Source organism: Tamandua tetradactyla, chromosome 1 (assembly GCF_023851605.1).
Source record: "Tamandua tetradactyla isolate mTamTet1 chromosome 1, mTamTet1.pri, whole genome shotgun sequence".
Lineage (NCBI taxonomy): Eukaryota > Metazoa > Chordata > Mammalia > Pilosa > Myrmecophagidae > Tamandua > Tamandua tetradactyla.
Window position 1 is genome coordinate 52,172,064 of NC_135327.1, and position 25,297 is coordinate 52,197,360.

The following is a 25,297-nucleotide window of genomic DNA, read 5'->3' on the forward strand; positions in this document are numbered from 1 at the left end:
TGCTTGATTCAATTTTTTTTTGTATGCTATATGGTGGGGTCACATTTCATTTTTTTTCCATCTGAGTATCTCATTATTGCAGCACCATTTGTTGAATTTTTGTTTTGTTTTGTGGCTTTTTTGTTTTTTGGTTTGGTTGTTTGCTTGTTTGTTTTTTGGGAAGAACATGGGCTGGGAATCAAACCCTGGTCTCCTACATGGCAGGTGAGAATTCTACCACTGAACTACCCTTGCACCACCTTATGATTCATTTTTGATGCCTGCCATAGAGAGAGGTCAGAAAAGTGGGAGTACATTTGCTATGGTGGCTTAGAGCCAGGTACCTGAAAGACCTGTTCTTAAAATTAATCCATTCTTGTAGGTGTGAACCCATTGTAAATAGGACCTTTTGATGAGGCTACTTCAGTTAGGGTATGGCACCACTGAACCAGGATGGGACTTAATAGTATTACTGAAGACTTCTTAGGGAAGTCCATAGAGAGAAAAAGCCAAAGGGAGCAGCCAGGAGCTGGTGGTCAAAGAAACTAAAAACCTGGGAGAGGCCACCCTGTGCAAAGCCAAGGCCAAGGACCACCAGCAGTCAGCCCCAGAATGCCATAGTCTTCTGGGAGAAGGCATCACCTTGATGAAATCTTGATTTTGGACTTCTCCTTGCCTCAACACCATGGGCCAATGAATTCCCATTGTTTCAGCCAATCCATTGCATGGTATTTGCTTCAGCAGTCAGAAAATTAAAACATAAGCCATGTATTTGTCATCCTCAAATGAGGATATTATAATTAAGATATAATTTTTAATATGCTAAAGAATGTGTGTCAAAGTTTTATTTAATTCAGTAATAAGGAAACCAGAAGGATGACAAATCTAATTAAAAGGGAACATGAGATACTGATATATACATTTATGGGTATGGCAGGAAAAAAATAAAAGCTAGAAAAATATTGTTAAGTTGTATATAAAACTGCTTAATAACCTACTGGTTGATTAAACCATAATCTTCTGGGTTATTTTCTATGCTTTTATTATTTCATGGGAGTCAAAGATTTTAACATTATTTTTAGCACATATTAAGATCAGTAAACAAACAAAAGTTAGGTGAGTGAATGTGAGGTTTACTTAATAACAATATTAAATTTTTAAAAATCCCTATGAGCAGACAACCAGAACCAATTTTTCAATCCCAAAGTTTCGTGCTATAAACAAAAGGAACCAAATGCTCAAGGTTTTGGTGCACCAAATGATTTGACAGAGCTATATCAAAGTCAAAAAACACCTATGAAAAAGGATATAGAGTAGTATAATTTAGAAAGTATTGGCTGAGGGGTCAGGAGACCATTTACAGATGTTTTTGGCATAATGAATTATCCTAAAATTTTGTTCTGACTTCTAAAGGCTTGGGGACAGAGAACAGACATTCACAGTATGGTCCTTTGTTCCATATCACCGATAGCTGGAATTCTAAATGCATCAGCCAGACCTTTTCTGTCAGTCTTGCATTTTTGCTGTAAAACTGCTTAAATTTTTTTTCTGGTCCACTGAGGAGCAATGAAGAATGAAAAACCTTGAGAATTAAGATAGGAAAAACACCAAGTTTCTAAACAAATTAGTAAGAGTACAAAAAATCCACCTACCAGTCCTACAAGCAGTAACTGGTCAGGGGCAAACTCCTTAGCATAGGATGAGTAAACTCTTTGAACTCTTAAGCCTCCCTAGCTCTAACAGCTTATGAATGTAAGTATTCTAATATATTGGGACGGTTACTAGCCTAATTAAAACAAAATGTCCCATATTATCATGAGATTGTGAAATGCCAAACCAAAATTAATAGCACTATTACCCTTTTCTGGAATAAACTCAAAAGGGAGAGGAATAAGTTCAGAAGGAGAAGGCCAGCTGACAAAGGCTAAAACTAAAAGTCCCTTACATATTTTCTTATTAAAAGATTGGTATGCTTCCAATCGGACATGCCACTCATACGATGGCATGTATTGATCTTTATAAGCTTATATATTGTTTGAATGAAAAATATAAGAAGTCCTTTGAAGAAAGACAAAAACATGTCACTATGAAGCTTTGCTGCTCCAAAGAAGTTCTGGAAGCTGGTCCACGAAAAGGGAAATGATCTGAATTTAAAGGGGAGGAATTGTCTTCATAGAGACACAAGAGAAAGGCAGCATGACAAAATGACAGTCCCCAGTGGACTTATGCATGGTTTGTCATCCTTCAGCAATATCTTCGCTGCAAAGAAATTCTCAAACATCCCACGGCTTTACGCAAATGTCATGGTCATCACTGATACCTCTGCGTCATTCTGCCTCTCCCTCCCCCAGGCTAGAGAATTATTGAGAATCTGCTGGTGCACTCCTGAAGATGTCAGGCAGATGCAAATTTGAAATTCTGCTGTGACAAAACGATAACTTCTGGGAATGCTTTAAATTCATACTGTTGGGTCATGGGGTGCATACAGTGATATTCTGCTGGATGTATTTCATGCTTATAAGTGCAAAAGCCCCTCAGTATCTACTCTGATGCCTTTTGGAATCAGTGCCATCCCCTGGATCTTGGGACCATCAAGGATGAGGATGCTCTGTCTGTCCAGAAAAGAGAGGTCTGTCTGAAGAATGGAAGAGAACCATGGTCTGGAAGAGCTTTGTGGAATGGTCCTCCCATCCTCTCAGATCCTGACCCCTTTATCAGCTCCTGGAAATCTACTTTCAACAGAACTTTCAAGGATGACCCTCCTGCTCCAGGCATTGGGGAAAGATGTCATCAGGTGAAGTGTCTCTAGGGAAAGAAACATGCCTTGAACTCACCCTGGAGCTGGGACACACCTATGTGGCACCCACACCCATGTTCTAGGTATTAAGAATAACCAAGGATAGACCCATCAGAGCCCTGACCGTCACAAACTGAAAAACATGGCACTTAAATTTCCTACTTGAGGTCTTTTGATATGTAGTTCTCATTTCACTTAGTACAGTGCCTTAATGGATAGGTAACTAAAAAGTTTGAAGTTGGAGCAACACCCAGTTTAGTTCACAAACTAACTTCATGTTAGCCAAACAGAACTTTCTGGCTTCTTAGGGATCTGAATGTTGGGGATTCAGTAAGTAGACCAACTCGTTCTGGCCCAGGTCTGCTCTAGTCTCTCTGTTACCATATGCTGCTCATATCTACCTGAAGATGGGGAAAGGCTCGTGTTTTGAAGTTTCTTTATGGTTTTTTTGGTTTGCTAAAGCTGCTGAAATACAATATACCAGAAATGGCTTGGTGTTTAACAAAGGGGATTTATTAAGTTACAAGTTTAAATTGCAATTCTAAGGCCATGGAAATGTCCAAATTAAGGTATCAACAAGGGGATATTTTCACTGAAGAAAGGCCAATGGCTTCAGGGTTGCTGTGTCACGTGGGAAGGCACATGGCAATGTCTGCTGGTCCTTCACTCTAAAATGTCTCTGGGCTTTTGTGGGTCCTTGTTCATTTCTCCCTGGATGTTTTTGTCTCTGAACTCTCTCCTAAATGTCTCTGCCTTTTACCCTTTCATAAAGGACTCCATTGAAGATAATTAAGACCCACCTTGAATTGGGTGGGTCACATCTCCATGGAAACAATCTAATCAAAAGGTCCCACTCACAATAGGTCTGCCCCAACAAGAATGGATTAGAAGAACATGGCTTTCTGGGGTACATGACAGCTTCAAACCAGCACAATGGTGAAATGTGTATGTCCTTTCAGACTGGTTTCAATTTTTGGAAACAAGCCAAAATCAATACTCCTTAGGGCCAAAGATCTTTCAGTAGCTGGTTTTAAAAGACATTTTGGAGTATACTACCCATTTAGAAGCAAAATGTAATTGAAAAAATGTATAATTTCATAAAAATTTTGTTTGCTTCCAGTTTTTAAATTATATTAACCTGTGATTTTAATAAAATCACAATTTAAAATCATTAGAGAGGTTTAGATTTTTTGGTATCTCTTCTCCGTTATATTCTTGGTTGTCATTATTCTAGGATACAAAGGCATTCAACAATGCCTTTGTATACATTCTTTTCAAGACAAAATACGACATTTACACCAAAGCCCTTTACAGTGTGGTTTCAGAATGCCAGATAGTGAAAACTAATGGCTATGACAGCTAAAATCAAAGCATTCACACCACAACTGCCTTCTCCCCTGATTATGGCAGACATCACTAATCAATCAATCCATTAAGCCTGGGCATAGCTTCAAACACTGTGCCCATTTGAAAGTATTGTGTACCCCAGAAAAGCCATGCTTTAATCCTGATTCAATCTTGTGGGGAAACTGTCTTTTTGTTTGTTTGTTTTTTTTTTTTTATCCTAATCCAATACTGTAGGGCAGAAACATTTTATCAGATTATCTTCCCAGACATGTGACATGCCCACTTGTGGGTGTGACCTTTGATTAGATGGGTCATCCATTCCAGGTGGGTCATGATTAGTTTACTGGAGTCCTTTAAAAGAAGAAACATTTTGGAGAGAGTCAGAAATGACAGAAGCCTAAGAGCCGAGAGACAGAACAGATGTAGATGCTTGGAGAACAGTTGCTTCAGAGAATAGAGACACAGATGTTTGGAGATGCTTGGAGTCCAGATGACATCCCTATGAGATGTTAAGCAAGCCAGAACCTGGAGAGAGCCAAGGGAAGCCAAGAGATGAAAACCAGCCCCAGAGAAGCAAAGTGAGGAATCCCCACGGGAATAAAGGTTGAAAGCAGCAGAGGCCAAGAGCTAGGAACCAGCAGATGCCAGCCACGTGACTACCCAGCTGACAGAGGTGCTCCTGAGCCATTGGCCTTTCTTGAGTGAAGGTAACCTCTTGTTGGTGTCTTAATTTGGATACTTTTACTTCCTTAGAACTATAAACTTTTAACTTATTAAATTCCTTTTTAAAAGCTGTCCCATTTCTAATTAGAGCAACTTAATGTTCCATACAGACTCAGTTTCTTGAAGAAGTCTGCCCTGGAGCCTTTTCATCTGCTCCAATCTAGACTGGTCAACTTACATGCTTGGTGCATAGCTGTCATCTTGTGATCTACCTTCAGTATCATCTTGGCGATGTCCTTCACTTCTATGTTATGTTGATGGTAGATTCTCTCTCTCTCTCTTTTTTTTTTTTTTTTTTTTTTTTTGGTATACATGTCTTCTTTCATGTTAAATTTTTCATTTTAGTTAGAGTACATTTGTCAGTAGCTTCTTAAGAAAAGGTTCATGCCGTCAAGTTTTTGTGCCTTGCTTATGCTTATCTAAAAACGGCCTATTACACTCTCACACTTGATTGCTGGGTTGGTAAAATTTTGTGAGATATTTTGCTCCACTGTCTTCTGGCTTCTAGTGTGACTGTTGTGAAGTTTGAAAGCTTCTGGTTCATCATCCTCAAAATAAGTGTATGTCAGTTTTTTTCTCTTCCCCCTTTCGAAATTTCTATCATCTTCTATGCCAGTGTTTTGAAATTTCACAATGATATGCTTTGGCATGGTCTATCTTTATCACCTCTTTTGGGAATTCTCTGAGCACATTCGGTCTGAATGCTATCGTCTTTTAAATGGAGAAAATTTTCTTGAATTATTTCTATGATAATTTTTTCTGTTCTCTTTTCTTATGATACTATTTAGCCAGATTTTAAATTTTAATATATATTCTCTCCAAATTTCATTTGTTTCTTTGCTCTACTTTCTGGGAGATTTTCCCAATTCTATTTCCATTCTTCTTTGAGTTTTTTGTTTCTGCTACTAGATTTTTAATATCTAAGAGTCAGTTTATGTTCTATGATTCTCTTTTTTTCCCTGAATTCATTCATTTTATTTCTGTTATATACCACTTTATATGTTGTTGCTATTATTATTATTTTTTTTTACTTAAAACAAAATAAATGTATTCTCTCATGGTCCTGGAGACCAGAAATCTGAAATCGACGGGTCAGTAGGGCCAAGCTTTCCCTGGAGGCTCTTGGAGAGGGCCCCTCCTTGCTTCTTCTCAGCTTCTGGAATGTCTCAGCAGTCCTCAGCATTCCTTGGCTTGTAGCATCCTTGGTGTCACTTCAATCTCTGCCTCCATCATCACACATCTTTCTCCCTGCGTATTATGATTCTCTTTGAAAGGATAGTTTTCTATTCTTGTTTCATGGATGCAATATATTCTCTTATCTTTCTAGGGATATATAAGCAATGATACATGTATGTTTAAGGTTTTCTCCTCACTAAATAATCATCATTTCCTCCAAGGTTACTTTTTCCTCATGATTTTTCCTTTTAAAATATTTTTGCTTATATATCTGGTAATCATTCATTGTCTGCTCATATTCAAATTGGGGGACTAAAAAGCTAATTGGGTTAATGAAAATGATGAATGCTGATAAAGCATCACTGGCTGAGGGATCTATCTTTATCTCTTTTGGAGGAATCCCCAATGTCAGTATCTTTATATCTCACTTCCTGTGCTGATCAGAGTTCCCAAAGATTTGTGTATGCTCTTGCCAGGAGAGAAAAGACCTGGATGTGTGCATTCTGAGCCAAATGGAGGAGGAAGGCTGGCGAGCTCCCTATTTGGCTTGCTTATGAGCATTTCATCTCCTTGTGTTCAAAATGATAGATCTGCCTTCACCTGGGCCTTGTGTCATTCTCAGATACACTGTTTTCTTGTTTCCAGAAAATAAACCCTTAGTGTATACCCAGATGGAGCCATACTGACCATTCATTAAGCAGCTGTCAAGCATCCTCCTTGTTTCAACTCTCACCTCCAATTCCACTCCCAAAGAAACCTAGCGCCACTGACTTCTGAGACTTGAGATTTCTGTGGAATACCTCAGGTTGGTCCCCAGTTTCACATATTGCTGCCAAATGATTGGCTTTCTCAGGTCTGATATATGTGCCAAAAACAACCCTCAGCTAAGAGATGCAAATAGTCTGTGGAAAGTCCAGCCTGCATGCAGGGCTTCCTTTAGTTCACTGCCTCATCCTGAGAACCTAGAACAGTAGCTGACACGAGTACTCAATCAATATCAGTCAAAGGAATGATCATTGGGTGCCATAAAGACAAATATTTGTGTATTACTATGCATTATGAGTATTTTTGTGTTTTCTCATGGTGACTAAAACCCTCAAACAAATTTGCATCACAGAGAACTGAACATGACAATTCTGAGGTCTGCTGTAAAGGAAGGATTAAGGCAAAAAACATTGAGGAAATGCAACGAGTTTGTCTAACAGAACTGCGGGGTCTGACCAGGTATTGACTGATGATTCCAGAATGGTCAGCCAGTATGCCTGTAGGACAAGAAGGGCTTGGCAGCTGAGAACCAAAGTCTTAGTGAAATTGAGAATTTTATCTTTATCCCTGACCTCTGTCTAGCACCTGAAGTACTAGTCAGATGGCATTACATGTCCCAAGTCATCGGAACAGGATAGAAGAAGGAGGACAAGGATAATTTAGAATTGGGCAAATCAATATGTAAACAACAGATGTGTTGATTGTACTTCATCATATTGCACACTGGCAAGTTCCCTGCCCTGTCAGTGCTCTCTCTTAGCTTTCCTTTCTCAGCCCTGGTAGAAATTCTTTTAAAGTACACAAATAAAAGGTATATCTGAAATAAATCTATAGGCACATGCTTTCTATCCAGAGGCATATGGAAGTGACTTTGCATGAGGTCAGGGAACACAAGTTGATGTCCCTTATTTACCCCCAAAACTTCCAAGCCTGAGTCTTTGGCATCACTGAGGCCTGCTCCACAGTATAGGGGAGGATGCTGCATTTTGCTCCATGATCCAGATGAGAGCCCAGTAGGACAGAGTCCAAAGCTCATGTCTAAATAGGATCCATGGCACATGCCGAGATGCCTTTAGAGGCTCCCAGTGGGACTTTTCCCTGCGCTGTCTGTGTTTTTTACTGTGGTTACTTAGGAAATGACCCCATCATGGCATCAAAACCCCAATGTGAATTTACTCCTGATGTAGTAAGTGAATGTCAAGGCAGGAGTGAAGTGTTACAAAAAAACAATGCCACAGAGGTTCAAGGAGGGAAATGTGACCAGCCATGTTTATAAACACAGCATTTTTTTTTTTTTGCAACAGATTCTGACTTGAAAGGAAAGATCATATTTTATAAATGCAAGGAGGATTGAAAAGGAAGAAAAGAAAAAAAGATCACCTGTAAAACAGCTTCATGAATTCAATATATTTCCAGGAAGGAAGGTGTATGGTTTGAAAGGAGAGATGGCACAAGTTCAAGGGGCGTATCAGCAAGCAGTGTTTGGATGTAGATATAACAAGCAGAGAAGAAATGACCTTGGTGGACTGGTGTGTGGACATCAAGCCCCAGAGGCTCTTTATTTAGGGTCTTACACTCAGAATAAGAAAGGAGGCGGCAAGGCAGAAACATAACCTGGACTATATACTGATAAACGGCAATTGATAGTTGGCCTTAGTGTTGGGAAGACAATAATAGCAGTGATGGTTTACATGGGGCATTATGCTGAGTGCATTCCACATGCATTAACTGATTTAATCTACATGGCTACCTTGTGTTTAGTTATTCTTCTGATCATTCCAGTTTTTCAGGTTAGGGAACTGAGGCTCAGAGAGGTTAAATGACTTGACCAAGGTCACACAGCTACTAAGTGGCAGAGTAGAAATTTGAAACCAGAGAGTCTGATTCTGGAATATGTGCCCTTAACCACTCCCTACCTTTCCTGACTTCAGACATTTTAATGTTGGTTATAAGTTAGAAAAATCAAACTAAAAAGGCTGGATGGGTCAAAGAGAACCCAAATGGGCCTTAATTGTCAAATAACTTCTCTATTGTCCAGCATTATTCTAGATTCCTCTTTGGGCTAATGACAGTTTTCAAAAGTGGGGGCTAGAAGACAAACCATAAAGTATAACTTGTCAGCCTTTACAACTACTGTATTAGCCCATTTTTATGAGATTAGATTGAGGGAGAATAGGGTCTGAAAAAAAAGAGAAGGCAAGAGAACAGAAATGGCATGGAAAGGTTTAAGACCCAGGATAGAGACACTGGAGAGTCAGTTATGCATAATTATTTAACAAACAGATACATGCTGCTGATTATATACAAATATGAACTCATTTCATACTCCTAATAACTCTACGAAGTGGGACCTATTTCTCTGCCCATTTTATTGATGAGAAACTTGAGGCCAAGAGCTTGCCCAATGTGCATTGCAAGTATATAAGTTGGGATTTGAACTCAGGCAGTAAGGCTTTGTGTTTCATGTCATTAACCAGTATACCTGCTGCTGCAGAAGATGTCATCATAATCTAGTATCAGGAGAAGGGAATGGAGAGGTGTCATTCTTCACCTCACAGGGCTCCCTGTGTAGGTAGAACTTCCTCTGTGAGAAGTTCAGGGGGAGGACATTCTAAAGGCTTTTGAAGAGGGAAGTGACATTTCAAGCTTGCACATTATATTATCATCATCATCATAATAATGATAATTATAGAAGGAGGAACTACTAGTACTTGAAAATTGGTCATGTGCCAAATGCAGAAATCCTATGAGAGATGTACTTTTTAATGTCAATTTTCAGTTGAGCAAAGTGAGCCTCAGAAAAGTAAGCAACTTGTCTGAGGTCACAGAGGTACTTAGTGTGAGAAAAGGATCTGAAGCCCATGCTGAAGAAATGAGAAAAAAAAAAAAGTAGGTGGTGTGGTGAGAGCAATTGACGGAGTCTGTACACAGATGAGAGGCATAGAAGAGGGAAAGGAGGAGGTATTGACTCCTTGGCAGTTGGCTTCAATCTGGCACCACAGATTAGTCCTAAAAATAGCACTAAATGTGACCAAGGAGCAGTTTTTTCCATAATTTATTTATCTCTCTAAAAAGTGTTAGTTTAATCTTTCTGTTTAAAAAAGCTGGGCTTAGGCAGGGCAAATGACCCATGTGGTAGAGGCGTGAGGATTCGCTCTTTGATTTGCATTTGTCTATCAAGGCCCAAAATTCTTTCTCAGACTTAATTTATATTCTAATCTCTGCAAGTAATTAAAGGCATTCTTTAGCATTTTGATTCTCCTACCCAGAAGTCTAACTGTTAGGGAAAAAAATAACATTCAACGGAAAACTTACTATGCTACAGTAAGGACAAAAGCAATGCTTACAAAAGGTGTGACACTGTTTGGGGATTTTTGCAAAAAGTACTCAAGCTTGCAATAAAAAATAAATTTAAAACAGCCAAACACATGCAAATCACATCTTTCAGAGCCATGCAGCATGGAAAAATCTCTACCAGTTCTGAGTTGGAAGACAGATGGTTTATAAATCCACATGGAGTCAGCACAGTCGAGATGGGCAAACTGGACGAAGTGTCTGCCAGCTCTCATGGCTACCAGCCTCATTCCATTGAGCCAAATGCCAATTAGACAGGATCTGGCACTCGGGTGTTTGGATGTCACTGGGATTAGGTGGTAGAGAATCCATTCATCATCATTCAGTCCACACTCTTATTGTAATGATACCGGAACAAGCTGGAACACTACCGGTCCCATGGCTTAGCACCTCCTTAAACAGCACCGAGAAGCTATTTCCTTGGCTCATGTTTATTCTGGGTGCTCTGACACGTCTGTGAGCTCTGCTAACCAGCGCAGAGAAACTAAATGCAGATGGCTTTACTGTCCTGTAGCTCACCAAGATCTATTCATCTGTTTTCAGAAATAATCTATTGCATGCTCCCTTTTCAATGATCTTTGCTTAGGCATTAGTTTCCCTTCTTACATTTGCCAACGAATCCTGCATTTTGTGGCATTAGATGAGCTTTGCTGGTTTCCCTACCTATTTTATCATTTTTTTCTAATCCTAGAGTAGGACATTCTATGCACAATCTCATGCATTATTATTCAATCTTAGATTGCAAACTGTCCTGCCTTCTTATTCCATTTTTTATTGCAAAACTAATTTACTGGAAAAAAAAGGAGCTATCGGTTCACGCACAGGGTTTGTTTTGGGTGGTGAAAAAGTTTTGGTAAGGGTGATGGCAGTACAACATTTAAATGTAATTAGTGCCACTGAACTGTACACTTAAAATAGTAAATTTTAGGCTATATATATATATATAATCAAAATAAAAGAAAAGAAACAAATATATTACCATAATTATATACTAATATAAATCCAAGAAATGGTCTGATAATGTTCACTGAATGGTGCATATACTTCTTAAAATCCTTTCCAGATTAACCTCTTGCCAGCTCTAATGGGTTTCTGTGTCCCACAGTTTTCCCTGCATTGTGCTGTATTTGTTGATATAAGGGTTTGTGTGAAAGTTCTTAATAATAACACCTATGATTTAGCACTTTTACTTTTTCACAGTAGTCTCACATCTGTGAGTTTATTTGCTCCTCACTCATCTGTTTGGTAGGTAGGACAAAGTTTTATTTAATATAACAGGAAAACAAGCTTTGACCCAGGAAGATTAAAAGGTTCCTTAAAGGTAATGTGGCCACATAAGGAAAGCTCCAGACTGGATTTCTCTTAAATACCAGCCTTGGAGATTTTTCACTAAATTTTTGTAAGTGTTGAGCCATCATTAGAGTTCCAGGGCCTCAGAGAGCATGGACTAACTTCCATCGCATTTCATTAGTGTCATTGGCACACTGAGGCCTCTTCACCGTGGTTCCTGACCACTGTGCAAAGGACGCAAACATTCTAGACCCTCAGCCAGAGGTCAGTTTCCTTTGCCAAGCGGGACGTTAGCTTTCTAAGTGCCAAGAGCAGAATCTTTGCTTCATCTGTATCTCTCCCAGTGGTATGTGTGGTCCCAGAATACTTGCTCACAAGTACCTTCTGAGGAACTACTTAAAACATGTGATCTCTTAGTGCCTTAAATGCCACCCGTATCAGGTCCGTCCCTCATTGAGCCCTCTGATGTGCAACATTCCTGAAGCACAGCTTGAAATGTCACTTCCCTCTTCAAAAGCCTTTATAATGTCCTCCCTCTGTACTTCTCACAGAGGAAGTTCTACCTACACAGGGAACCCTGTGAGGTGAAGAATGATACCTCTCCATTGTCAAGCTCAAAGGCTGGCATGGAGTAAGGCTTGAAAAAAATGTATGTTGAATAGATAAATGAATGAGCCAAGAGGCGCCATCAAGGTTTCTATGCATGACTCACATGTTACCCTTTTAGCCTTACTTCTAATCAACTCCATCTCAAATAGCATAAGCTCCTGCCAAACTAGTCAAGTTATTGGACCTCCCAAAGACTCAGTTTCTTCAGTGTAAAATGGGGATAATAATATGGACGACTCATAGGTTTGTTCTGAGGTTTATACAAAACAATCAGTAGGAAAAGGCAAAGAGCTCAAAGAGATCCTGGACACTCCCCAGTGCCTCCATAAATAAAATTTCTCTTCTCCTCCAAGCTTCCTAGCTAGGCAAGATATCAATGGGTATTTGCTGGGTGAACAAATGGAGGTGTATCACATTCTATCCTGTATTATATTTATTTCATATATCTTCTCCTCTTTGATTTATAAGTTCCTTGAGAGCAAAGCCTTTACCTTGATTTTTTCCACTCCCTAGTAGTTCCAAAGTTAGGTGGGCAATATGCATCAGCTTAAAATACACATGTAATTGCGTATACGCATATTAGAATAGTGTCAACTTGGAGGATCTCTTTGCTGGATGGAAAAAGTCCTTTTTCTATTATAGTGATCATGGTGTAGATTGTTATGCTGGTAATGTATTGTAGCAGACTCAAAAGGGGTCCCAGGAGATAGAGTGGGGTCATATTTCCTGGGTCTTATCAATGTTGTGTACACCCATCTGACTTCCATCTTCGTCTCTTTCCCTGATGTCTTAGATTATGTAGAGCAGGCTAGACGTGCCTGAGGATTATCCTCGAACAAGGACTGATAGGAGGTAGATATGAACATACCTCATCTCTTACCAATAAGGGCTGCGTTCTACACTGCATTCCAGAGTTTGCCAAAGGAATGGAGCTCTAGTTGCTCACCCTGATGGCTTGCCTGAGAGCACAACCTTTATTAACTGTCTTCTCTTTCTCATTTTCATTGCCCACTGCCCTGCCAGTGCTTCCTGGGATCACCTCTCAAATAAGTATTTGTAATTTAATTCTCTTCTCAGAGTCTGCTTCTGGAAGAATCTCAACAGAGACAAGAGTGACATATTATGAAGATTTTTGGCATATCTTCTATGTGTAAGGTTGAGTATTAAGCAAGAAGGCTGATTGCTATCCCTACACTTTAGATAGTCTTGCTTTCACAAATGAAGCCCTGGAGTCCATGGTGATTTGGAGTTATGATGGAGCTCCCAGGTCTCCTTAATGCATTAATAAAACTACTGGGCACTCTCAGCTCCCTATATTATTTTACCCATTGCTATAGCATATTTTTCAACTTTTTTGGAAACGTTAAGGTAGACTGTCCCTGTCTCACCTCATGCAGCTTCTCTGTGGGCATGGTTCCTTATTAATGGTGTTGATTCTCTCTGCATTCAGCTTTACTGCCCTCCCCCATTCATTTGATGTAAAATCAATTCTTAACAAATCTAGTCTCTAGGAAATGTAGATGCTGTGGGCCAAATACCTGTGACTTCATAGCCTTTCTCTCTCCCAGCATAATACAACCTGCCAAGCTGTTCCTTTTAACTGAACCATAGTTTCACCTAACACCTGCTGGGAAGGGGAAAGGTAAAATAGTCTGCAACTGTCAATGCCATGTTCTGCTGGGAGGTTTTGTCGAGGGAAAATATAGCCATTCTCTGCTTTGTCCAAATAGCTCTCACATACAATGGCAAGACATTTCAGGAAGCCCTAATCTGATGAGGCAAAGAGGTTTTAACAAACCTGTAGATTAGGCTACCATGTGCACTCCTTCCTTCCCACTCCCCCCATCCCCACCTCCTTGGGACTGGCATTTGACTTTCTCTTTACCATTTATATATTTCCTGACTGGATATTTTCAGAAAAAAAGCCATTTCAGCTGTGAATGGATATGGTTATGTCTTTCTGGCTAGAGCTGGATGCTAAGCAGATGGGATCACTGAAAGGCTTGAGGAGGAAAAGAGCAGGACTCCTGGGTGAAGCATTTACCTGTGTTCAGGCACCATTCCTAGCTGTTGGGTATGGAGTGAATACAAAAAGGGGAGGAAAAGTGACAGAAGTTACCAAGTCAACAATTTCTTTCTGGAACAAATCCAGAAAACCGTATGGACCCATAATGGTTATTTTGAAAAATCACTTTTTTTTTTCATTCTTAGCCAATCTCAAATACTTCAGCGGTGTCTGTGAACATACGAAACACAGAGTTAAGAGCTTGGAATGTACTCATAGATGACAATGTTGTTCTTCTGTGACCTTCCATGGGGACCAGAAAGTCAATAAAGTGGAATTTAAACGGGATCTTAATCAATAGCATCCAAGAATGCTTTTCTAGGTGTAGTAACTTAAGGCACGGAAGATCTGGCGACGTCACATAGTTTTCGTCTGTCTTTGCCTTTTGTGAAGAAAATCAATTTCATTTGAGTGTACTTCATTCATTCATTCATTTCAGTTCTTTTAATTGTAGATAAATCTTTAAACCAGTCGATATTTCCTCCAGATGAATGGTTTTCAAACTGGTTTTCATCTTGAATCTCCCGGGGTTTTGGCAGATGTGCCTGTAGAGACTGGGGATGGAGTTGGGGGGAAGCCAGGCAGGAGCAGGTTAGCCATTGCCAGCTACATACCAGGCGCCCCTCTGTTCAACCCAAATACTGTTTTTCTACATATTGGCCTTTCTGGTGAGATGTTTGTTAAAAGAAAGAAAGAAACAGATAAAAGGATGCTACGTCAAGGACAAGTTTGAAAACCACTGTGATTGAGGGCAACCACCGGCTTCTAAATAGTCAGTACTGTATCTCCTTCCTAAGCAAGGCCTGATGGAGGGACCCAGGTAGGAGTGTGGGAAGGACTGCACTGGGGCGCAGAAAATGTGGTCCTTCTCTCAATGTTGCCACTCATCCTTTACTCCGGATTTCCAAGGCTGCCCCTTCTATGACAGGGGAGTTTGGGCTAAATGGTTAAATTCCCCGGTAGATAGGAAATTCCATGATTTGAGGTCACTGGCCAAGGCTTCATGAGCGGCAGCAACTAAGACAGTTATGTGAAAGGTTGGAAGGAACGAGCTGTGGGCACAGCACCTCCCTCATCTCTCTTGATGCTCAGCTGCTCAGATGTGTCACCAACTTTCAGCTTTGATTTTGGAAGGGCTATTTATAGACAAGGGGTGTCTTAGTTTGGTCTTCTAAGAGCAGGTTCTGAGACCAGGTGATCCCAGAAAACACCAGTAGAGGAGCAGGGAAAGAGAAGGGGAGAATACTGATAAAGAGTATATTATCAAGGCCCACAGCTGTGGTTGGGAAAACCAATAGACCTGAAGAGTTGGCATGCTTGCATCATCCCCGTTTTACAGATGAGGATGCTGGGGCTCAAGCAAGTCAAAGTCTCTTGTCCTGAGGTTAACTGGCTTTACCATTATGTTGTTGGCCTTCTTTTTAAATTTTGGCATGCAAGGAAGAATAATAGAGATAATAATAACAATTATGATCATTATTTTCAGAACTCTTTCATAGTAAAGAGAAATGGTGCTGGGAAAATATGACTTAAAAAAAAAATCTACCAGGGCAGTAAGGTATGATGAAGTCAATAGTAAGACAGTGTAAATTCTTATATTTAAAACTATAATTCTATTTCAATACAAACAGAGACTTAACAAAAGAATGATTGAGGCAGATGAACATTTGTGTACAGACATGCCATGCCAAATGTATTCATGTTTTATTATCAGATGATTAACATTCTTGATTGAAATAAGTTCAATCATCATATTTGCCAAGTGACAGTGACATTCAGGAATGCGTCTGCCCAAGGCTCTGAATCTTACTTCCAAATAAATGGTTCAAAATAGTTTGGTATAAATGCCAATATTCACTTTTCACTAGTTCAGATCAACAAAGGTCTAGTGAGCATCAATGAATATATGCAACCCTGTGCCAGTTTGAAACTGCTTATGTACCCCAGGAAAGCCAGGTTCTTTCAATCCTAATCCAGATTTATGAGGGCAGATCTATTGTTTAGGGTGGGATCCTTTGGATTAGGTGGTTTTCATGGAGACGTCTCTCTGCCCATTCAGGTTTGGTCTTAATCTGCTTACTGGATTCCTTTAAGAGGGAACCATCGTAGGAAAAGCTTAGAGTTGGCACAGACAGAGATGTTTGGAGATGCAGAAAGAAAACACCCCCTGGGTAAGCTGTTTGAAACCAGAGGTCGGAGAGAAACTCAGCAGATATTGACATGTGCAAGAACATGTTCCCAAGTGACAGAGAAACCCTGAATGCCATTGGCCTTTTCTTCAGAGTCAGGATGGCTCTCTCTGGATGCTTTAGTTTGGATACTTTTATGGACTTAAAACTGTAAACTTGTAATTTACTAAATCCCCTTTATAAAAGCCAATCCATTTCTGGTATAATTCATTCTGGCAGCTTTGACAAGCCAAAACAACCTTATTAATCAGGACATCTAATTCAATTCTCAAAGAAAATTGCCACAGGGATTTTTTTCTAACAGTTTTAGTGTGAACTGCTGTTTTACCTGCCCACTTCTAGGAAGCACACTTGAACCACTTGAACCAATTGAACCACTTCTTTCCCACTGTCAGTCCATGTAGTTTAGGTAACATTTATTGGCAGTAGGGAAAGTGACCTAAATCTGTCCAAGATTCCATTCTCCAGGCCACCGAGGATGACTTGGAATGAACTTGGAGACCTGAGTCAGGCTGAGGATTCTGGGAATTTTGATAGACTCATGAGTAAAAAGAATATCTGCATTCGGGAAATGATGAGTTGGTAGGCCTTGTCTTGTCACATCAGAAGAGTTTGACCAAGAATTATTGCTAGTACAGAGGAAATGAAGAGAAATGATAAAAGACAATTCCTGATAATATCACTTGTGTCCTTGGATGTAGCCACACTTGAAATCATCAAGACCTTGGCCTCTGCTGATATGAGCCAGTAAATTCCTTTCTGTACTTTGGTTTGCATTAAGTTTCCGTCATTATTTACCTGAAGGAGAACCAACTAATATTACAGGTTGCAAAATTCTCTTGCTACCACACACTGGTGCTTCTTGGTGTTGACAATAATGATGCAACATAATTTAATTTTCTCAGTATTTTAAATAAAACAATATTGAAAAATAGAATATAATTATTTCTATTGATGAAATTCTTATTACCTTAGGTCTATTTAAGGGGAAAACGTGCTTGCTATACCCAAATTTCTATTGTTTTGCTTAAAGTCAAATTGCTTTGCCATTATTAATTTTGATTTTTAACTATTAAATTCTTAGTCAGTGAGTTAATTGCATTCTTGTAAGGAATTATATAGCTTCACATTATGATTTAATTGCAATACTTAAAGTGAGGAAGCTTTTGTATACTACACCTTATCAAGAAACTAAGAAGAACTGATGATAGCAAAAAGGAACATAGCTAACATAATATTGGCTAATATTAAAATCTGTTATACTAACTCCCATATTTAACAAATACCTGTGAGTACTTGCTCGTGACAGAATAGGCAGACACTACTGTTTTCTTTTGTTGGTAGTTTATTAAGTGAATTTGGCCTTTATTTACAGATGTAACAGATAAATTATAGAGTTTATCATTCTGTTTCTGGACACAGTAATATGATAATTTTATTTTTCATGGTAATGTTACTCATTCTTTCAAAGAGTTAACATGATAGAAGTAACTATTCAGGAGACAGCAGTCTTCAAACTATGATATTCATGACCTTTTTGTTTGGAAGAGACAGGAGTTATTACATATTCCTATGTTAAGCATTTTTACATCTACAATGCCAACAACATGGCGAGGAAGAGACATTTGCTGACCTGAGAGCCAGGCATTTTTCAATGCGTGGTTTTTAAATTGTAAAAACAAAACAAACTCCCTTGAGAATACTATCCTCTGTGACAAGATTCAAACTCTCCCTTTGTGGAACCCAAACAATTGAACATTTGGCCTTAGCCTGCCCAGCAACTTTCTCATTATTTATAACCAATATACACATCCCTGGAAACAGAAATTCCTGCCTGGAAATGTGGCCAACATGCTAATTACAGCCGAGCCCACAGACATTAAAGGCCAGAATCTCTTCTGGATGTTCATCTCACACGTCCATGAGCTGCACTTTTCATCAACTAACTTATATTCAGCTTCGGCATTTGGCCTTTGGGTCACTTTGAAAATTTTTCATTTAATTTTAAGCTTTGCTTTATGTGAAAATTATACAAATGAATATAAACATTAAATGTTAGTGTATACTAGCTCTTTGTGTAGTATTTGTCTGTTAACAGCTAATTTAAAATGTAAATTTCTTGATATAGAAGAAATACGATCACCCACCCCAATCAAGATGGCAGTGTGAGGCACTTCAGGGCTCTATTTCCCCAAGAAGCTCTGAATAATCAGCAAGAACTGGCAGAAACATCTCTCCCAAAATTCCAGAAACAGTGAAAGGGCTGCAGTACCAGGGCGAGTACTGAATCAAGGAAAGGTCTACTTAAAGTACAGGATCTCCTGGCACCTTGGCTGGCCCTCCCCAGCCCTCCCCAGTATGGCATGGAGCTGGCCTGAGCTCCCAGTATGGATCCCTTGTCCCATTCCAAAGGGAGCAGAATACCCGTCATGCACATATTGACAGCAGGTATGTCTGGCCCCCTTGTCTGGTGGTGGTCTGAGGGACTCATGCTGCAGGCAGAAGGCGAGTCACAGAACTCTCCTACAGAGTGCTGTGGGAGAACAGTCAAGTAAGGCCTGGAATTGCTCCATTCAAGGGGTTCCTGTCTGTAGGACAAATAGTGCAGTGCCTGCGACCATGAGGAAATGGTTTCCTAGGAAAGAGGGGACATTCGGAACTGTGTAAATGGGGGATTTCTTAAGGCCACATGCATGTGCCTGAGATAGGACAAGATGCACATTCAGAAAGCATCAGGGAGGTCCATACATTTTGGCTGGAGTGATTTGCTAATCATGTGTACAAATAAACTGTGAAGAAGAGTACTTGCACAGGTCAGTTTGCAAAGATTGGGATAGTTTCTTTTTTTTTCCTTTTTGTTAGCTCCTGGCATTTAAGGAAAGAATTGTCATAATAAATCTGTTTACAAGCTTAAGAAAACAGACGCTGAATTCCAGCAATAATAATAAAATGTCCAGTTTATAAAATATACAAAGAAACAGGAAGTGATGAGTGACTCAGGTAAAGGATATGATTAAAGCATTAGAAACCATCAATGACAAGAATTGCACTCGGGACATTCTAGGCAAAGACTTTTAAAAAACGGTCCCAAATATGCTCAAAGTACTGAAGAAAAACATGGACAAACCATTAAAGGAAGTCAGGGAAACAGCAAATGAACATAGGATAATATCAATAGAGACATGGAAATTATGAAAAGGCACCAAACAGAGCAGAAGAACACAGTAAGAGGAATTAAAAATCCCCATGAGGGGTTCAACAGTAGATTGGAGCTGACACAAGAAATAATCAGTGAATTTGAAGATAAGGCAATTGAAATCATCCAGTCTGAGAAGCAGAATGAGGAAAGAATAAAGGGAAGTGAACGGAGCCTGGGAAACCAATGGGGCACTATCAAGGGTACCAACAGGTACATTGTGGGTGTCCCAGAAGGAGAAGAAAGAAAGGAGCAGAGAGAATATTCAAAGAAACAGCTGAAAACATCCAAAATTTAATGAAAGACATGAATATACACATCTAAAACGTGGAACAATCTCCAAAAAAGATAAACCCAAATAGATCCATACTATGGCCTTTTATAATTAAACTGTCAAATAACAAAGACAAAGAGAAAATTATGAAAGTCAAAGAGAAAAGCAACATGTCATGTACAATGGAGCCATAATAAGATTAAGTGCTGATTTCTCATTGGAAACAATGGAGGCAAAAAGGCAGTGAGATGGCATTTAAAATGCTGAAATCTGAAACCTGCTAAGCAAAAATTCTATAACCAGCAACACTGTCTTTCAAAATAAAGGGAAGGTTTAAGACATCCCCACATAAACAGAAGTTGAGGAAGTTTGTCAGCATTGGACTGGCACTACAGGAGATGCTAAAGAGAGCTCTGGAGGTTGAAAATCTATTGAGTGTAGACAATAGATTGTAGCTACAACACGAACAAAGATCTCTAGTGAGGGTAACGAGATGGGTAAATATAAATGCTAGTACAACTGTATTTTTGGTTTGTAACTCCAAAATTTCCTACAGGATCTAAAAGGCAAATGGATAATGTGTAATGCAATATAAGAGGTTTTGGACATGTCTAAACATGTAATTTGTGACAATAACTACATAAAAGTGAGGGGTAGAGGATTATAGGAACATAATTTGTATATACTATTGACATTTGTATCAAAGCAAAAGAGATTGTTTTAGATTTATGGTGTCAAATTTAAGTCCTATGGTAACTACAAAGAAAATATAAGAGAATATTCAAGTGCATAGAAACAATTTAGAATACAGGCTTCTAGGAACCACAGGGAAGCGGGTAGGAAGTTAACGCATAATGGATGTAGGGTTTCTGTTTGGGAATATGGGAAAGTTTCAGTAATGGAAGGTGGTGTGGGTAATGCAATATTGTGGATGTAGTTAATCCCACTGAATGGTGTGTTTGGGGTTGGCTGAAATGGGAAAGTTTATGTCCTATATATGTTTCTATAATTAAAAAATCAAAACAAAACAGCAAGAGCAACTAAAGAGACAATGACAATTAAATGCAATGCATGATCTTGGATGGGATATGTAAAGGGAGGAGAAAAGGCTCAAAGTTGTATTCTAGGGCCTTTTAAAAAGTTGGAATAAAAAGTTGGAGCTTTATATCAATCTTAAATATTGTGAACTTGATAAAGGAATATCCTTGTTCTTAGGAAATATACCCTGACTGTAATAAATGTTCAAGGAGCATGATGTACACAATCTACACTCAACAGTTCAGAAAATGGGTTGATAAACAGAGGTTACTTACAGTTACCTTATAACAAAGGAAGAAACAAAAAAAAAATGAGTTCCAAAAAAAACCATAAAGCTAAAGATAAAGTGTTATGAACTGCAAAATTGTACTTAAAATTAATTTTCAGTTCTGGAAAAAATATTGCAAATTGTTAGTTACTAAAAAATTGAGCCTAGACCAGCAATGTCTTAAAGAATTCAAAATCATCACTGGCTATGAAATAATAGTTAACACAATAAAACTAATTTTCTTTCTTTACATAAGGCAAAAGCAGGAAACAAAATGACTTAGTGCAAAGTATTTCAATTTCAACATAATTTTCTTCCTGGAATTGTTGGGTTAAGAAATCAATGCTGCAACTGAAAAGTAAGGTTTACTCTAAGCAGCTAATAGGGAGCTCTCCAAAATTTAGAGAAATGTTCATCTCGGGCCTCCATCCAATTGTAGCTGCCTCTCCACAGGTCTCTTTTGACTCAGCTTTTGAGCTTTTCACAAAATCTTTGTGCCAAATACATAAGAGTGCTCAAGAAATGTCTGCTGAATGAGTGAGTGAATGAATAAAAGGATGATATCCCCTTTTCCTAGAAAAATCTCTAATTCATCCCTATTGAAATCCTATTCAGTGCAAATGTTACTCCTTCCATGAAATTCCTGCAGGAAGAAAGCTCTCCTTCACTCTCACTGTACTTTCTCCATACCTTAACTTCTACAGTTTTGCTACTCAAAGTATGGTCCATGAACCAGGAGCAGAAGTATCACTTAGGAGCTTGTTGAGATGCAGAATCTTGGGTCTCTTTCTGGACCTACTGTATCAGAATTCACATTTTAACGAGATTTCCAATGAGGTCTGGGTACACATTAAAGTTTGAGAAGCACTGTCTATGGAACTTCAAACATAGTGGCATTGAGTGATTTACATTTATCTTATTTTTAAAGAATGTAAGCTTCTAGATGGCATGGGTCTTATCTCTGTATCTGTCACAGTCCATAGTCTCTTGTCTTTCACTAAAGGTTTAGTGACTACAAAAGGCATGGATAAATAAAAACAGTGTTTAGTATTTAGTTTATGTTTGCAGGGTTAGACCACCAGAGACTGTTTGTTTCTTGTCTGTTTTAAATATTTGGCTGCTTTAAATAATAATTTATATTATTTATTGAGCACCTATTACATGCTGAACTAAGCATTTAGTATAACTAATCTTACTTTGTCATTCAAATAAGGCAAGTATCATGAGCTTCTTTTTGGGTATATGCTTTACAGTTGAAGTGATTCTACCAACATGTTTTGAAATTTGGCTATTTTCTTCCTCTTGATTGAAAAGTTGCATTTCTCCCATGTGGAGTTTGGAAGAGACAGGGCTATAAATCTAGCCAGCCAGATCTGCTGAATCAGACTGGAATTGTCTAAGTGACTCAGGGTACATCTCCAATGTTGCAGGTGGCCAGCCCTCCAGCAACATCCTAGTTATTGGATCCCAAAGCCCCACTACGTGCTGTGCACTAGAGGAATGTTTTGACAGAGGTGGTCCAAGTCTAAATCCCTCAATGCAGAGACCAGCAGGGGCCATTCTTAGGATGTTACTTGGGGGCACAAATAATTCTTGTCCATTATTAGATCACACCTCCAAGTCCATATCAAGTATTTCATGATAAACAGGCCCATCTTCTAGGTGTTGGGGTAAAGGAAGTTAGTAAAAGGCTCAGCAATCCTGTGAGCTCATGGAAAAGATGGATGGAAATACCTGAAAACTTAAAGCCAACACACCACACTTCAATACAGTGAGGGAAGAGTTGACATTTATTTAGCATATTAAATGTGTAGATGCTCTTCTCAGTACTTTGTAGGTACTATCAAATGCAAATACACAAAGCAGTAAGGAATTCCTTTCTGTTCAATTCTGGAGGTGAAATAATGAAGACACAGTGAAGCCAAGTGCAGAGATCATACACGTAGTTAGTGGTTACGTGTCTCAAGCTTTGAAACCAGGCAGACAGGCTCCAAACTATGCATGTGACCGCTACCTGCATTGCCACTCTATCTTGCTTAATAGGCAGACATGGAGTTTCTTAATTGATATCATATTGACTCATATAAAAATAAAGTTGCCTTTTAAATGATACCTGGATATTGAGTGCTTGTGATTGTGAGTTCATAGCTACAATACCTGAAAAATAGCACTAAACAATCTTGCAAATGCTAAGAGACATCATCTTACATTTCAATGGAATCAAAATTAGTTCTTTCTAAGAATACGTGGTTTTATAATAACCTATTCCATTTTCCCCTTTTGTCTCCTCTAGTCTGTCCAAGCCATCAGATAGCAGCTGAAGCTGGGCCATCTGCAGAGGTATGTGAAAGACGGAGAAAAGGGCAATGATTTTGCTCTGATGTGCCTCACTGGTTTCACAAATGCCTTTTGTTTACCTAAGGGTCATGGGCTGCTTGTAGAAGTCTCACTGGATTTGTTATAACACTGCATTAGCTTTTATTTTAGAGAAGTGCTGGTTTCAGAAGGGAATTGCAAAGCTATCCCTGCTTAATGATAAGTAGAAATCATTATTAGCATAAGCAGAGAAGAGTTCTGTTTGGGGGATGTTTTAGTTTCTTAGGCTGCTTAAAGCAAATACCATGAAATAGGTTGGCTTTTAACGGTGGGAATTTATTCGCTTACAAGCTTGCAATTCTGAGGCCATAAAAATGTGCAAATCAATGCATCAAGATGATGGCTTCTTCCTGAAGACTGGCTGCTGGCAATCCTGGATTCCTCTGTCACATGGCAAGGTACACGGTGGCCTCTGCTGGTCTCACCCTTCAGTTCTGACTTTCACTGATTTCAGCTGCCTGCTTCTGGGGCTTTCTCTCTCTTTCTCCATTCATCTCAATAATAAAGGACTCCAGGTAAGAGGATTAAAACCCATTCTGAATGAGGTGGGACCTTAAATGAAGCGAGTTCATCAAAAGATCCTATTTACAATGGGTCCACGCTCACAAGAATGGAACAACTTTAAGAACATACTTTTCTGGGGCATATACAGTTCTAGAACACCACAGTGGAGAAGGTAAATGGTCCTAAACTGAGGTAAAGACCCTTTCCTAAAATGTCTTAAGAAAAGTGGGGCATCTCAGGAGGCCTTAGAGAAGAAAGGGCATCATCGCTAAATAGGGTCAGACAGGTAGACCTAGCGGTGTGAAGACACTGTTTGGCCAGCTTCTCTTTTGACTGACCAGACTCTAAGGCAATGTCAAGGAGGGAGACAACAAAGACATAGTGCCTGAGCATGAAAATAAATAAATACGAAAAAATTTCACCTACAGACCCCCCAAAATAATTACAGTATGCAGTTAATTGGAAGATTTCACTTTTATATGTAATACATTTCTTTTTCATTTAGAGGAACAGTTGCAGAATCAACAGAATATGTTAAAAGATCTTGCAATCTGCTTTGACGATAACCATTTTTATTAAAGACTAGAAGCTTGCTAGAGCTAACGATTACTGTTACCTTATAAATTGCCTAGTAACATGCAACTTAATTCTTCTTAATAGTTGGTTCACTGTGCTTTATTTTCCTCTCTATGGAATAACTAGGAAATTTCATGATAAAATCATTGATAACCCACCAGTTTTCTTGTGAAGATATTTCCACCCAGGGGAGACCTGGTCTTAGGAAACAGAAGAACAGTTGAAGATCCTGTGCAGGGACAATTTACCCCACGGAGGAATTGAAAACTTCAGGACATTAAATATTCATGATCTTATTTTGGCAATTCATTTCTCCAGAATCAAACATATATTTCTGAATAACTTCCAGGCAACTTACAGCTGTCTTTCTGATATTGATTTTTTTTTTTTTTGCTAATGATTTTGCTTACAAAAACTAAATTTTTTTACACAGAAGAACAAATTTTAGACATTCCTCTAGGTAGGAAAATTCATCAGTTAGTGTAGAAATAAAATAAGAATATAATAACAGAAGATTCTCTTTAGATTTAGAGAGTCAGAAAAATCTATGGGCCACTTTATAGAACTTCTAGTAACAGATCCCAAAGGGTAACATTTAAGATATTTAATACTGATTTTTTTGTGTGAGAAAGATGCGATCAGTTACTGAGTAAATTTTAAACAAACTGATTTAGCAGTTTTTAAAAAGCAATGTTAGGTGCATATAAAAAAATACATACCAAAGTTAAAATAATCTACTGCATAATGAATCATCAGTGATTTAAAACAGAA

General features: G+C 38.8%; 1 protein-coding gene across 3 annotated transcripts in view; it reads right to left on the reverse strand.

The window, feature by feature from the left end:
* The window catches only part of PLCB1 (phospholipase C beta 1), a 706,046-nt gene that overhangs the window by 195,643 nt on the left and 485,106 nt on the right, over positions 1-25,297 (reverse strand). The gene's annotated exons all lie outside the window — the stretch shown is intronic.